The 16,924-nt window shown below is 43.7% G+C and overlaps 1 protein-coding gene and 1 long non-coding RNA gene across 6 annotated transcripts in view; both read left to right on the forward strand.

The window, feature by feature from the left end:
* bnc2 (basonuclin zinc finger protein 2) overlaps positions 1-16,924 on the forward strand; it is a 222,604-nt gene that overhangs the window by 106,035 nt on the left and 99,645 nt on the right. The gene's annotated exons all lie outside the window — the stretch shown is intronic.
* On the forward strand, positions 8,793-16,861 carry LOC145553066 (uncharacterized). The gene is made up of 2 exons (XR_014089251.1): positions 8,793-14,892; positions 14,977-16,861. It is a non-coding gene; the product is annotated as an uncharacterized LOC145553066 (long non-coding RNA).

Consider the following 16,924-nt stretch of genomic DNA (forward strand, 5'->3'; position numbering starts at 1 on the left):
GCAAAGTTACAATCAGAGCACGTAAAATCACACAAAGATGAAAGTATAGAAATAAGGATGACATAAGAAACAATGCAAACTCTGATCCAGAGGAATGTGCAACTGTGCAGGATCATTTAAACAATGTTCTTTAATAAAACAACAAACTGTTAACAAGGTGTGTAAATAAAATAGTGCAAATAGCAGCTGGGATGTAAAAACTTATTGTGTTTTTTGGCAGCAGTAGATTTGTTTATATTACAAATGCATGCAAACGTTTGTCAATACTCTGCTAATGTTGATAAAACACAAGTTAGAAATTTCCATTAAATAAAAACACATGAATAAATTTGTCACTAAAAAACTTGCGGAGCAATGATCATCCAGCTACTTCCTGTCGTCTTCTTTGTGGTTTCGGTCAGTGGTAACATTCAGCTGAACAGTAGATGTTAGGTTTTATGCTAGTGCTAATATGGTTTTTACTGTTTAAGCTGTATTTGGAGTTTTAACTATTAAAATAGTTCCAAGTGTTTTTTGAGAGAGTAATCATGGATGTCAGCTGTTTGTGGGTCACAACTGCTGGTATTTAAACTGTATTTGTACCCGGTGAATGAGTTATTGGGTAAAAATAGTCGCTGTGTTTCCAGAATCAGTGGCAGAATCCTGGACAGGCAGCTGTTGCAGGTCAGTGTTTGGAGTAATTCAGTCCCTGATCACTGATAACAAACCAGAGGGAGAGCATTAAAGCAGAGAGAGAGAGTTCAGCCGCTTGGCAGACTCTGGAGTTAGACCGGACCGAGAAGTCTGTCAGGCTCAAATTGATCACCAGCCCTGGGAAACCGGGAGCAAACAGAAAGGGACGTGGACAGATGCCACAGATCAGGCAGAAAGAGAAAGAAACGGGGAGAATCTGTGGCTTAATCCGCCCAGAACGGCCGTTTTCCCCTCTGGATGATAGATGTCGTGGGCCTGCCGGGTGACACAGATGGATAACGCAGGCGTCCGGGGTGATAGGGTTATAAATTAACACATTACTGGACCCTAATGTGGACTGCAGCGGCCCACCTCGCAGCAACGCGGCCGGCCCTGCAGGCGAACACACCAACACGCCCACAGCCTCGCTGATGCGTCGCGCTGAGCTCAGGATGCGGATCCTGCTCCTCAAGTGGCATTGATTTGGCAAAGTGCTGAATGAGCAGCAACGCTCCAGCTGCTGTTCCTTCTCCACTTTCTGTGCTGGTTTCCTGCATTTCACACGTTGGTCCTCATTTATTCTGCTTTTGTTGCTTTAGTGCAGCGCAGAAAGATCACTCCTCTTTTTCTACTCTGAATTTGGCTTCTCGGATTCTTTCGCTGCAAAAACATGAAATCTTACCAAGTGGGTTGCAGTGCAAATGTCTTAGTTTTGTCTCATTTCAAGTGTACTAACTTACAAGAAACTTTTCAGCTAGATGTAAAAGCTTATTTTAAGTAAATAATTCCTTACTGGCAGATTATTTCTCATGTAACAAGATATTTTTCCCACAAGTGAAATAATTTGTCAGTACTTTTTCATCGGCATTAAGAAATTATTGACTTAACACAAACTCCTATATGTTACTGAAAAGTTACTCATAAGTTAGTTTTGTTTTGCTTAATGTGCATTAAGGTATTTGCATTAGAAACTAGACTTGGTGAGACTTTATGTTTTTACAGTGTTCGCTGCTCTGCCAAGACGTTTCTCTCCTCAGATGTCCTGAAAAGTGTCTGCCTCTGCTTTCTCTCTCCAGCTGGAACATTTCTTCTTCTGGCCCACACAGTTTTCACCAGCCAAAGCTGTTATGTCCCCCGAAGTTGAGCCCAAAAGGGAAGTGGTGTGTGTGTGTATTTGTAGCTGGGGATTGGTGTTTAATAGCCCGACATACAGAAGAGCTAATATCCAGAGCAGCAGTAGCCTGAGCGCTGGAAGGCCACACACAGAGGCGCGGCTCTGAGCAGCCTCACAGTTTTGGGAACTCGGCTCGCCGCCTGCGAAGCGAGGCGAGGGCCCAGACTTCTCCCAGCCGACCGCAGCCGATTCAGAGTCGCTGCGTGCGGCGACCGCCACCGGTTCTTCTGACGAGCTTCAGCTGAAAGCTAAGCCCTGTTAGCGTCGCTCTGAGCGTGTGTGACGTAAAGCGTGAGATGAAGAAACTGTCCCTCCTGTCTTCCTCTCTTTCTGTGGTTCGGCGCAAACAGTTAACATCTGGTGACCAGCACCTGACCTTCATATGGCCTCACACACACACACACACACACACACACACACACACACACACGCACACACACACACACACACACACACACACACACACACACACACACACACTCATACTTCACCAACATAAAAGCACAACAAGAGCCGGACAGCGTCCAAGCGATGAGTGAATGACCGCATGCGCCCCCTTCCTCCCCCGCTGCGCCGGGTTCTGCCAGACCTCTGGGGTCCCTGCAGATGATTGGTCGATGAAAGGTTGACGATGCGTCCAAAGATTCAGGAGAAACGGTCCGAAACCCCAACGGGACGAGAGAAAACACCGTCAGAACCTTCTACCACACCTGAGGGTAACTTGTTACAGTTAATTGATTTATTTTGTTGCGGTAATTAGTTTTTTTATTTGGAGAGCGACGAGTTTGATGTGGAGAAAATGGCCGCCGGTCTTTTAACGCAACTTTTTGTTTGCGGTCGATTTGTTGCTAATTCTTGATTATTTTTTTTATTATTATTTTTACCAAAGATGCATCAATTCACTCCGAATGTGATTTAAAGTAAGTTTCTGTAAAGCAATTCTTAACACTAGCGGTGGGCAGATTGATCCAAATGATCAATAATATCGATATCAAGTTATCACATCAATATTAGCGCGATAATCGATACGATAGCTTTAGATTCCCTCCACTCTACCATAAAAATATATTTTCAGATTATAATTTTTTATGCTGTTTATTTAGAAAATGATAGAAACAAATTAGTTTTATGATGTAAATATGTTAATAAAGTATTTTGTCAACACTTATACTAACTTTACTTACATTCTTAAAGTTTTAGCAAAATCATAAAATAAAGCATCTAAACAACAAGAATTTGGTGATAGATTGTATTTGGATAAAAAGTATTGGTAGCAGAGCGGGTGACAACACAAAATCTCACCAAGTATTTTTGGTTTCATTTCCATCTCAAATATCTTAAAACTCTTAAAATAAGACAAAACTAACTTAGAAGTAACTTTTCCACAAGTTTATGAGGTAAATTATTCCTTAATATTCATAAAAATGTCGAAGTCCATCTTGTAACATGACTTTTTCTCATGTTATAAATAATGTTCTGATAATAATCCACATTAATAATCAGAACATCGACTTATAACAAACTCCTACATCTTTCTGAAAAGTTACTTCTAACTTACCTTTGTCTCATTTCAAATGAACTCAAATATTTGTAGTAGAAACTAGGCAAACATTTCTTGGTAAAATTTTGTGTTTTTGCAGTGTGGTAAAAATTGGACCAATTTAATCTGTAATTTAGCGATCGGTGCATCGCCAGCTGGACCCGATGGCTGAATGAAGCGACCAGCCGCTGTTTGTGTTGCACTGAGGGCCGATAAGAAGGAAAAAGTCCCGAGAAACGAGGTCAGAGGCAGAAAAGGAGTGGCTCATGCATCACAGGCCCGTGACGCGCCGGGGTCGCGACCTTTCATCACCCTCTGGTTTTCTTTGTTGTTGCCTTTTTGCACGAGAAAGTGTGTCAAAGAGTGAGCGTCCCGTCAGAGGAAAAAGGAAAACCCACCGCCGCTCCCTGCAGACGCAGTCCTGGTGAACAAGGACCGCGCGGAGATCAGGTCGGAGACAGAGAGCCTCACTTTTCGGGTTCCACCCGGACCGGGGGGGCGGGGGGACCTGGAGGGCAGCGGTGACGGGGAGCGACGGAGTGGAGCGTCTGAGCGAGAAAAACACACTTACAGCGCGAGGAGGGGAGCAGCCCTGGGACGGGGGAGCGGGGGGAGGAAGCCGGAGCGTGTCCCCGCCTGAGGCTGATGCATTGTGACAGTCACTTAGAAGGATTTCACTTCCCCTAAACTGTGGCTTCAGGAAGAAACACCATAAGTTGGGACAATTACTGGCTGAAGGAGATATGACAGGACACATGCAGAGCCACAGAGGGAGGGCAGTGTGTGTGTGTGTGTGTGTGTGTGTGTGTGTGTGTGTGTGTGTGTGTGTGTGCGTGTGTGTGTGTGTGTGTGTGTGTGTGTGTGTGCGTGTGTGTGTGTGTGTGTGTGCAGAGAGTTGTATCATCTGCTGCATATATGGATGGTTTCACTGCAAAAACACAAAATCTTACCAAGTATTTTTTCTTAGTCTCTACAGCAAATATCTTAGTCTTGACTAAGTTAGAAGTAACTTTCCAGCAAGACGACGGAGTTTGTTTTAAGTCAATGATTCCTTAATATTCAGTGAAATTGTTATAGTCTTTTAACTGTGAAAGCCACGTATGTCAGTTTTGTTATATTTTAAATGTTCTGCTTCAGATTCTGGATGTTTCAAAGCTTCACACTGCAAAAGCACAAAATCTTAGCAAGTATTTTCATCTAGTTTTTTCTGCAAATATCTTTACTCTTCTTTGAGTAATTTCTTGGACAGATACTTTTCACTTTTACCCGAGAACTGCAAAAACACAAAATCTTACCAAATAGTTTCGTTTTTAGTGCAAATACCTTAGTACACCTAAAATAAGTAACTTTTCAGCAGCGTAGGCTTGTTTAATGTTTAATGTTCCTCAGTATTGATGAAAAATACTGGCAGATTATTTAATTTATAACGAGACATTTTTCCAGTGTGATAAGTGAAATAATCTGCCAGTTGCACCAGAACATTCTCATCAGCACTAAGGAACTACTGACATCAAACAAGCTCCTACGTGTTGCTGAAAAGCTACTCGTCTGAAGTGCATTGAGATGTTTGCAGACCGCTTGGTAGGACGTTTTGCAGTGCAGTGCCTGCGGGTCCAGGGAGGGCTGCCTGCGTCCTGCTCCTCCTGGTACGGAGCGCCGCGCCGCTGCCTCCCTCATTCCTTCAGCTCCGCGCTGCAGCTCAACCTGGTGACGAAGGCCAGCAGGGAGGAAGGAGGGAAAAACAAAAGAATCCATCAAACCAACTGAAACCCGGCCAAAACGAAGAGAAATGGACTTCATTTAGTTTTTGACTTTAGTCTGTTTTTTTTTTTTTATATTGTTGAATTTTAATACTTTGGTCTTTGGTGTCGTAGGCTTGATGAATGTCCAGAATGTTCTCCGCGCTGCAGCACATTGTGTTACCCGTGTGCCGCGAGCCTTGCCAAGAATGTCTCTGTAATTTGGGTGTAAGTGGATTCCAAGAAATACAGTTTTCCTTTTTCATTGAGTCGTTTTGCTTTCAGCGCCGCTGTGTCCTCACGGTGTGTGTGAGAGGGAGGGAGGGCGAAATTATCTGCGGCTCCGCACGGCACCGCCGTCGCAGCAAAGTACGGTCAGAGTGTCCAAACGGTGCGTCCTGCTTCCACTGACCTTGTTTGCAAAAAGCTGGAAAATCTTTAGGATTAATGTGAAGGTGGGAAGAGAAGAAGCAACAACTTCAACATGGATTCACAGACTGAAAAAACTTAAAATCTGAAGTTTTTATGACGTTTCTACTGCTAATATCGTAGTGCACTTCAAATACGACAAAACAAAAGTTACTTCCACAGATTATTTCACTTATAGCAAAACATTTTTCCCATAAGTGAAAAAATCTACACATAAAATCAGAACATTAACTTAAAACAAGCTTCTGCTTCTCCCTGAAAAGTTACTTGTAGTTTAGTTTTGTCTTATTTTAAGTGTTTTAAGATATTTGAACCAGAAACTGGGTCAAAAATACTTGGTATAATTCTGTGCTTTTGCAGTGCTCAAGAAATTATTCAAATAAGAGTAAAACAGTGAAAAGGCTGAAAATAACATTTGATTTAACATTTAAAATTATGTCACCAGGGAGACAAAAATATAAAATAATGTGCAAATTCTATCATTTTACAGAGTAAATGAATGCAAATTATTGCATAATAACAAAGAAATTTATCTCTTTATCAAGAAACTGATATTACAGGCAGTGTAAATATGCTAGAGAGCAAAGTGATGATATTATTTATCTAATTTTTAAGCAGAGGCCTCATTAGATACAACAGACGTGTAAAAATACATATATAATCTTAAAGAGATGGATAGATTAAAAAAGGTGCAAAAAATTCCTTATTTATTTAAAAATGCATGGAAATGTAATTATTTGTCACTTTTGGATAAATTGTCCCAGCTGTGACTCCATCACAGCTGATCCATCCTGCAGCTTTAGCAGCGTTTTCTCTGCAGCTCAGTTTGTTTTTTACTCCTTTGCTGTTCAAACTGTAACCCACTGCAGCAGATTCAGGTTTCAGATGATTTCCATTCATGTCGCCTTCACTGCCTGCGAAGCTCATCAGTATGACTGGAAGACGCTGGTGGAGATCAGATCCCTGTTCTGCTTTCCTTTCCTCTGGGTTTGGTTCTGATGGATGGATGGATGGATGGATGGATGGATGGATGGATGGATGGATGGATGGATGGATGGATGGATGGATGGATGGATGGATGGATGGATGGATGGATGGATGATGGATGGACGGATGGATGGATGGATGGATGATGGATGGATGATGGATGGATGGATGATGGATGGATGATGGACAGACGGATGGATGGATGGATGGATGGATGGATGGATGGATGGATGGATGGATGATGGACAGACGGATGGATGGATGATGGATGGATGGATGGATGGATGATGGACAGACGGATGGATGGATGATGGACAGACGGATGGATGGATGGATGGATGATGGATGGATGATGGATGGATGGATGATGGATGGATGATGGACAGACGGATGGATGGATGGATGGATGGATGGATGGATGGATGATGGACAGACGGATGGATGGATGATGGATGGACAGACGGATGGATGGATGGATGGATGATGGATGGATGATGGATGGATGGATGATGGATGGATGATGGACAGACGGATGGATGGATGGATGGATGGATGGATGGATGATGGACAGACAGATGGATGGATGATGGATGGATGGATGGATGGATGATGGACAGACGGATGGATGGATGATGGACAGACGGATGGATGGATGATGGATGGACGGATGGACGGATGGATGGATGGATGGATGGATGGATGGATGGATGATGGATGGATGATGGATGAATGGATGATGGATGGATGATGGACAGACGGATGGATGGATGGATGGATGATGGACAGACGGATGGATGATGGATGGATGGATGGATGGATGGATGGATGGATGGATGGATGATGGATGGATGGATGATGGATGGATGATGGACAGACGGATGGATGGATGGATGATGGACAGACGGATGGATGGATGATGGACAGACGGATGGATGGATGGATGGATGATGGATGGATGGATGATGGATGGATGATGGATGGATGATGGATGGATGATGGATGGATGATGGATGGATGATGGACAGACGGATGGATGGATGGATGGATGATGGATGGATGGATGATGGATGGATGATGGATGGATGATGGACAGACGGATGGATGGATGATGGATGGATGGATGGATGGATGGATGGATGGATGGATGATGGATGGATGGATGATGGATGGATGATGGATGGATGGATGGATGGATGATGGATGGATGGATGGATGGATGGATGGATGGATGGATGGATGGATGGATGGATGATGGATGGATGATGGATGGATGGATGATGGACAGACGGATGGATGGATGATGGATGGATGGATGGATGGATGGATGGATGGATGGATGGATGGATGGATGATGGACAGACGGATGGATGGATGATGGACAGACGGATGGATGGATGATGGACAGACGGATGGATGGATGATGGATGGATGATGGACAGACGGATGGATGGATGGATGGATGATGGACAGACGGATGGATGATGGATGGATGGATGGATGGATGGATGATGGATGGATGATGGATGGATGGATGATGGATGGATGATGGATGGATGATGGATGGATGATGGACAGACGGATGGATGGATGATGGACAGACGGATGGATGGATGATGGACAGACGGATGGATGGATGATGGATGGATGATGGACAGACGGATGGATGGATGGATGGATGATGGACAGACGGATGGATGATGGATGGATGGATGGATGGATGGATGATGGATGAATGGATGATGGATGGATGATGGACAGACGGATGGATGGATGGATGGATGATGGACAGACGGATGGATGATGGATGGATGGATGGATGGATGGATGATGGATGGATGATGGATGGATGGATGATGGATGGATGATGGACAGACGGATGGATGGATGGATGGATGATGGATGGATGATGGACAGACGGATGGATGGATGATGGACAGACGGATGGATGGATGGATGGATGATGGATGGATGGATGATGGATGGATGATGGATGGATGATGGACAGACGGATGGATGGATGATGGATGATGGATGGATGGATGATGGATGGATGATGGATGGATGGATGATGGACAGACGGATGGATGGATGATGGATGGATGAATGGATGGATGGATGGATGGATGGATGGATGGATGGATGGATGGATGGATGATGGACAGACGGATGGATGGATGATGGACAGACGGATGGATGGATGATGGACAGACGGATGGATGGATGATGGATGGATGATGGACAGACGGATGGATGGATGATGGATGGATGGATTGCGGAAAATCCATCCATCCAAAAACACAAAAGTGTTGCTGTAATTTCTAGAACAAATATCTCGGTACACTTGAAATAAGACAAAGCTAACAGAAGGAGGAAGGAGCTCGTTTTAATAAATAACTGCTTAATATTGGTGAAATGTTACAAGTTCATATATAATCTGCCAGTGAAGCTCGTTCTTTTTCCATCAACTCTAAGGAGTTCTGGACTTAAAACAAGATCCTTCATCTTCCTGAAAAGTTTCTTGTATCCTGTGATATTTGTGTGTCACAACATATAACAGATAAATTTCCACCTGGTTTGCTTCTGTAGATCTCTGTCTAGAGATGTTGGAGTAGGGGATGTGATGCTTCCTCCTGCTCTCTCTGCTTCCACGTTAATATGGTCACGCTTTATAATGACCGTCTGAAAGTAAAACAGTGGGAACAGAAATCCTTCCAGCTGCGCAGCGTCCAGAAAATAACCAACCAGAGCTAACTGGACGTCTCCAACATGATGCTGCCACCACGACGCGCCGATCGGGACTAAAACACCAAACCGCTTCCTCCTCCTTAAAGCATATTAGCCGTAGTTTCTTGAAGCAGTCATTACGGATGACAGGGGTCAGCAGAGGTTGTCGCCTGAGCACTCCATCGACCGGCGGGTCGATAATGGACTCGTGTCTGTCCACGGTGACCCTTACAGTGATCTATATGAGCGGGGAAGCAATATCCACTGCCGCGTGTTGGTGGGTGTTTGTGAGGAGATTAAAAGTCAGCAGATCGTGGTCCGTGTTGTGACCCGCTGGAGTGACTGAAAGTGCATCATTTAAAACACTGGTGTTAGCTCAGAACCGGGATGAACCGATCCACTTTCTGCTCTTTCGATACCGATATCTGACGCTTGTTATCGGCCGGCACCGATCCCATACAGAAAAACAGCTGGATTGACTTTAAATATTTTATTTTTGAAGGTCTTCTGGTTCTGGTTCTGGTTCTGCTCTGCATCCAGAACCAGAGCCAAACACGAGGAAGCAACATTCAGCTTCTACGCACCACAAATCTACAACAAACTTCCAGAAAACTGTAAAGCAGCTGAAACACTGAGTCCCTTTAAGTCGCATTGATTTACAACCATAATGATTAGAATATTGATTTGATGTTTTGATGATGAAAATGTGAAAACGCTCGTTGCTGGTTTCACAGTTGCTAACTGAACAGGGTTTCCCTCAGTGTTTTATAAGCCTGGCGGGTCACCAGGCTTCACTTCCCTCCCCCCACCAGGCTGAGCACCGTTTGTTTATCTATTACGGGTTTATTTAAACACCAGAATCAGTGGTGGTAAAGTCGACTCTTTGTTAAAATGGTTGGAAGCTCAGCAGACTGCAGTCGAGTTGTTAACAGACGGAAACCACTTCCTGTCTGTGGCGGTCTGCGTGCTAACGGCTTCAGCGAATAAAGTGACGCGTCACGGATAAAAGATCAGAAAATTGTTAACTTTTTAATTAGGATGAAGTAGCTCAGGTGCAAAAGCTTATATTTATTTTTGATTGAATGTTTTTACTGTATAGTTGGTGTTTGTGTGTGTTATTGTCAGTAATAACACACAAACACACATTATTCATATTTTCCAATTTCTTGTCAACTTTAAACCGTTTTTAAACCGGACCGCCCTGCTGCATGATGTTTTCATGACTTTTTTCATGATTTTATGATGAGAGGTGGTTTGAAATGTGTTTTACAAATAAACTCTATTGATTGATTGATTGATTGATGATGGAGCGGAGCCAGTGAAGGTAAAACCTCCAGCAGCGCCGGCGACTCCCCATCTCGTCCACAGGGCTAAATAATTTATCTGCTCTCGCTCTACCTCGGTCCTTCACCGTCTGCCCTCCTCCTCCTCTCACACTCCTCTTAGCACTTGCTTCATTTGTTTGCTTTAAGGAGCTAAATCTTGTTTGCACGTATTAATAAGTCAAGGCGGATTATGCCCCCCGCCCGCCGCCGCGGCCCCCCCAGCACCTCCAGCCGTCTCTGCTTACACTGTTTGGCTCTGTTTGCTCTCCCTCCCCTCCTGAATGTGCCAGAGCTAGCGCGCTAAGCTAATTAGATTAATTCCGACGGCCATAATGATTGCTCGCCATCCATTTTTAATGACCGGAGCGTATCAAAGAATAGTAAAGCGTGTCACCCGCAGCCCCCCCCCCCGCGGCTCCCCAGGGTGTCGCGGCTCGGTTGGGGGTCTGAGTGTTGGCGTGTTAGCATCCTGCCCATTGTTTGTGGCCTCTCTCTCTGTGTGCGTGCTTATATATGTGTCACTGCAGGCTAAAAGGGAACATGTGTTCAGCTTGGCCTTTTATAGACCCTCTGACACACACACACACACACACACACACACACACACACACACACACACACACACACACACACACACACACACACACACAAAGCAAACACATCAACAAAAAGATAAATATTCACGTTCCTTAAACATTTTTGCATTCGTCAGCCTACCACCACAGTCGTCAGTGAGATTTTACGCTAAGCCATTGTTTCTCAACTTTTTCAGGCTAATGAACATTCACGGACCTCCTAGCTTAAAATTGCCCCACAATAACAAAACAGCTCAGTTTATACAGCCTGACATGAAAATATTATCCTCTTTTCTCCCTCATTGTTGTCCCTTTTGTTCATCCTGATAAGAAAGTCGGTGCTGCTTTGTAAATGTGATTGGCAGCAACAAAACCATGAACTATTTGGGGCGTTTTGAAGTATTTACAGATTCTGAAAGTGGTTTCTAAACGTTCCAATAATGGAAAACACATGGAAATTAAAAACGAAGTGTTTTGTGTGCATTGATAAGACTTTAGAGCCATTTGTAATTTCAAAGCGTGATAAAAGAAAAATAGACTTGAGTTGCTTTGGCAGAAACATTTCCTTTCTGGCTGAAGGAAGCTTGACGTAAATAATTATTTTATTTTAAGTGTTAAGATGCAGTTAGTCAGCGCGGGGCGCGACTTGTGTAATAATAATGTTCTAAAAACAAAAGTTCTGCAACTAACCCTGAAAACAGGAAAAATATTCCTGTAGACATTCATTATTAACTGTTCTTTTCAGTGACTCGGTATTAAGACACGTATCCATTATTATTTCTACACACAGATCTTTGGTAATATCACTGTTTGCGTTGCACTTTGACCTCACATCACGTCAAATGAAGACGGTTGTTTACTTGCAGCCCTTTTCCCGTGTTGTCGTTTACAACCGTTCTCGTAGCTCAGCAGTTCCTCCAGATGTTTGCTAATTGCTGCTGCCGCTAGTTTGTAGGAGCTGAGTGGAGGAGGGGCTCTATGTGAGCTCAGCGTTGGACTGCAGCTTTACAGTGGAGCTTTGTGAGAGCAAATGTTTGGGTTAGGTTGCCATGGAGATTAAATTATTTCAAACATGCATTAAAGAGGCAGAGCAACTCTCCAGGTATGTTTTTGTTGACGGAATAACATTAAAACTTGATGTTAAGCTGGAAAAAGTGGAATTTTAAAATGTACCCCATGCTGACATGCTCTGTTTGCACTGAAGAAGATTCACTCACCTCTGCATGCTGAGTGCTAACAGCTGCTCCAAACTGTTTTCTGATTAACTGCAGTAGTTGTTTAACCGCAAATCAGAGCAACACCCCAGATTTGTTGGAATAGCATAACATGATGTAAGGAAAAGAAAAAAAAAATCACATTTGAATAATAGTTATGCTGTGAATTAATAGGAAACAGTTTCCTGTGTGGCATAGTAGTGGCAGCGTCATGCTGTGGGGCTGCTTATCTCCAGCAAAAATGTTCTAGAAATGAGTGGAGATAAATGGAGGGAGACATGAGAGAAAATGTGAGATGTTGCTGAACGTCCCCCTTCCAGCAGGACAGGGCTTGTGTCAGAATGACCTAGTCAAAGCCCAGAATCCGAATAAGCTTTAGGAGTTTTGCAGAAAAGAATGAAAAGTCACTAAAATTGCAACAAAATGCAGATTCACACCTCCATGTCCAGATGTGTGTTTGCAGAAATCACATAAAACCCCCAAAAAACACACTGAATGTTGTGATTGTATGAATACTTCACTCTTCTGTCTCATATCCAATTTTCCTCAAAATACATAATCAAGCATTAAATCATAGTTTACACCTTTCTCTCCCTGAGCAGCTGCACTCATCTCCCCTCTTTATGCATTCGAGATGTTGCTCATCTTTAATAGATAGATCCAGGCCTCCCCTCCTCTCTCTGTCTCTCTTCCCTGTAAAAGCTGCATAAATATTTGAGAGGGAAGCAGTTCAAAAGTGGGGGGGGAAAAGGGGCGTTTAGAGTCGCCGTTTGGAAACACAAACGTGAAACGAGAGCCGGCGAAGGGATGAAAGCGCCGGCGCGAGATGGCGAGGTAAGAGTCGGAAGTGAGGCCGTCCCCGTTTGGCTCTGGCGGCTGAATAAACAGCTTCAACGTACAGAAACTCACACACGGAGTAGATTTCCATAAAATATTAAAGGAGGTGTTTCCTGTAATTATAGCACTGTTTGCCTCTGCCTCAAAGCCTGATCTGTAATTAAACAGGATCACACACACACACGCGCGCACGCACACACACACACTCCCCCCTTGAGATTGCTGTAATTCATACTCTCCTTTAACACATGCTCAAATTTGTACCCACACACACTCAATGAACTCATTCATAGACAAGTGGCCCTGCATGCTAAGACTTGAGCAAACACCTTTTTATCTAAAAAGTAAAAATAAAACCAGGAGTCTATCAACGCTCCCAGACCCCCTGCTGTGACGTTATCTCCATAACCATCCATGTATTGATCCATCTTCCCTCCTCTTTAATTCCCCCTTTCCTTATCTAATCTGACTACGCCGCTAATGGCAGCCATGAACAAGCGCCATAATGTGCTCCGGTACGACGTTATGATGTGAAATGACCCCATTGATTGGCTCGCATCCCCACTGACAAAAGGGAGAGGTGGCAGCAGTCACTTATTGCTGTTAATGAGCTGTGGGATGGGCCCAGAGTGCCGCTTCGCACAAACACACGGCCCGGCCTGCGACGCTTTAATCGTGGAGGCATCACTCCTACCTGTCTGCGGCCCGCCACGGGTTTGGCTCGTTAGCGGCGGGAGGCCCCGGCGACGAGCTTTTAATGGCCGCCGCTCGGCGTTGTCACGTCGCGTTTTCGATGGCTGTTGCATCTGTTTGTGCTGCTGCATCTGTTGTGTGCACCTGGTGTGTCTGCAGCGGGAGAAGCAGAAATTTACAGCCTGACGGATGAGTCAGGGTTTCTGAGGAAAAGGGGATCCATTGTGCAAAAACTCACATTTTGCACATCCAGCTGATGTCTGGTAGGGCGAGACGGACTCAAGGTTTTAGCTCAGTATTTTGTCATGCTTGTGTGATAACGATAAAAGTGAGGATTGTTTTTTTTTTCATAAACATGGATTCTACTCCTCAGGACATCAGCCTCATGAAGAAGTGCAGAACTGCACACAGTGACTGCATTTAATCATATTTTCAAACTCTTTGACCAAATAGTTGAAAAATAAAATCCCAACAATAAGAACATTTAAATGTTTATCAAACACTAAAGATGTAATTTATGACAACGGCAAATCAAAGCCCACTTCTGCTTGTCAGAGATGTGGTTGCACAGTTGCTCATGTGTTTGCAGCCATGTTCACGTGCGTGTAAACGTTGAGCTGGGGGCGTGGCCAGCAGCAGCTTATTTGGATTTAAAGTGACAAGACGCCTCAAAGCAGCTCCTTCTGGAAGGAGATCAAAATGGACTAAAGTCTGATTATCCAAAGATGATTTTTGTGCCGAACATGTTGTGCGCCGCCTGTAACATATCCCAGCATGTTGGAGGGAGTTTAACGGGTCACCTTTAAGCGTGTAGAGGAGCAGGAGGCGTCTGACGAGGCCACAGGCATCGATCTGAAGGGATTTTATGAATGAGGAGAATCTGCTCCATCTTGTCTGTGTTTGCATACGAACACAGCCGCCGCTTGTTTTCCGGGCTGGCAGCCCCTCCTGGGGATTATCCATGGGACTCATCCAGCGTGCATGTGCGACACATGTTTTTTTATTCAATCTTCTTGTCTTTTTATCTTCCGCCACCACCATAACGCTTCCTGCTATTTTCTTCCCAGCTCGGTACAAACGAATAACAGATGTGAGAGGCTGGAACATGCTCCCCTCTCTCCGTTCCCCCTCCTCGTCCTGCGCTGCGACTCGCCTGCGACAACCTCTGCTCTCTCCCCTCGTCTCCAGTTTCCCGCTCGCCTCGCTCCCTGAAGCCTGCCCATCCCTCGGCTGCTATGTGGGGACAAGAAGCTGCTCCCACTCCCCACCCAGAACCTCTGGTGCTCACACCACTTCTCTGGGTTTCGGTAAAACATTTGTAGACAACATGTGATAAAAAAAAAAATTAGCTGAATGATAAATTGTCCCAGAAGTTATCATAATAAACAATAATGTTGTTGTTTTGAGATCATTTTTAAGTAATGAAATGCAAGAACCCATTGCCAAAGGTCAATAAACTTTCAATTCTAGTGAATATTTAAACCTGGAACTGGAAGACGTTTTAGTATCCAAAACAAATAAACAAAACACCAAAATAACAAATAAAATGAATTATAAAGTCTCCAGCTTTTGGTAGAAAGCAAAAGAAAAATGCAAAAAATGGTCATGCAAATGGAAATGATCCAGCTTGTTTTAGTTCATCGTGTGATTCATTTATTTATTTTTCTTATTACTGCTAAAGAAACTGAAAACTCCTTCCGAAGCGTCGAAGTCGCCTCTCGTTGGCTGCGTCTCCGCACAACTGTCACGTGAATTCTGAGTAAATTTAAAAAATGTTGCAAAAAAAGAAAGAAGGAGAGAAAGAAAAAAAAAAGCGAATGAGGTGAGTTTACATCTAACAACAGGAAAAGTGTAACTCCACCAGACGAGGTTTGGATTTGAAGTCTTGGTGCCTCTGGTAAGGTTGAACCTTCTCCACTTTTACACAAGTCAAAAACCATCTTAAGCGTCAAAGTTTTTTTCTGTGCAAATTTGAGGAAGTAATTTCGAATTTCGATGTTTCCACCAACTTTAAAAAGATCCTGGATGGAAACACAGTGACTGGTGAAAATCGCATCATTTTCCCGCAGAGCTCTGTGTGAAGTGTTGTGTGATTGGGCCGAAGTTTGTTGCCATGTTTTCTGCGTAAAAACGCTCGGAGCGATGCATTTCGCTTCAGCTGCTCCGTTTCCACCGTCCGATTTTTTAAATCTGCATGAATACTTCATGAGACGCTGAAAGGAACTACGTACATTTGTACAATTTTTACAAAATACCAAAAGGCAAAAACCTCCTGGATTTAATGTCTGCAGAAAAGTTTGCTGTTTTCCTCGCATACTGAAACGGGAGTCAGAGTTTTAGGACTAGGTTTGTCTGATGCTGCATAAACGATTTCAACGATTCTGATCCTCAGGAAAACACCTGGATTTTGCGAAGCCTTTCTTTGTATTTGTTGCAAAAAAAATCCCTGTTAAATCCATAAAATTTTGTGATAAAGGTAGAAATCTTCACTGGGTATCAATACATTTCAAAGTACTGTAAAGTTCCCAGGACAGATTATTTAAGAAGATTAGTAATTAAACCCTCACCCAACAGATTTACTTATTAATTAGAGCCTCTGAAGGATACATGCGTGTCATATCGATGTGGCACGGCTAAAAAAAATGTATTTATGTAAGAGGATAAAGCGAGGTGTCTGGGAAGAGTCAATAATTTCATATGTAAGCCTGTGAAATAAATGACCTAATATCTGCAATGAGAGGCTCATTTTACAGCCGTAATCCCAGCTCTGATTCTTGGGAAGACAGGAGCAACAGGATCAATGAGGGTTTAGATCCTGGGAAATCAGTGCACACACACACGCACACACACACACACACACACACACACACACACACGCACACACACACACACACACACACACACACACACACACACACACACACACACACACACACACACACAGCTCCAGCTTTCTTAGATCCATTTCCAGGAATAATTCGGTTATATTTGATCATACGGTGAACCTGCTAAGTT

The sequence above is a fragment of the Poecilia reticulata genome, chromosome 1 (genome assembly GCF_904066995.2).
Source record: "Poecilia reticulata chromosome 1, P_reticulata-male-v2, whole genome shotgun sequence".
In the NCBI taxonomy this organism is placed as follows: domain Eukaryota; kingdom Metazoa; phylum Chordata; class Actinopteri; order Cyprinodontiformes; family Poeciliidae; genus Poecilia; species Poecilia reticulata.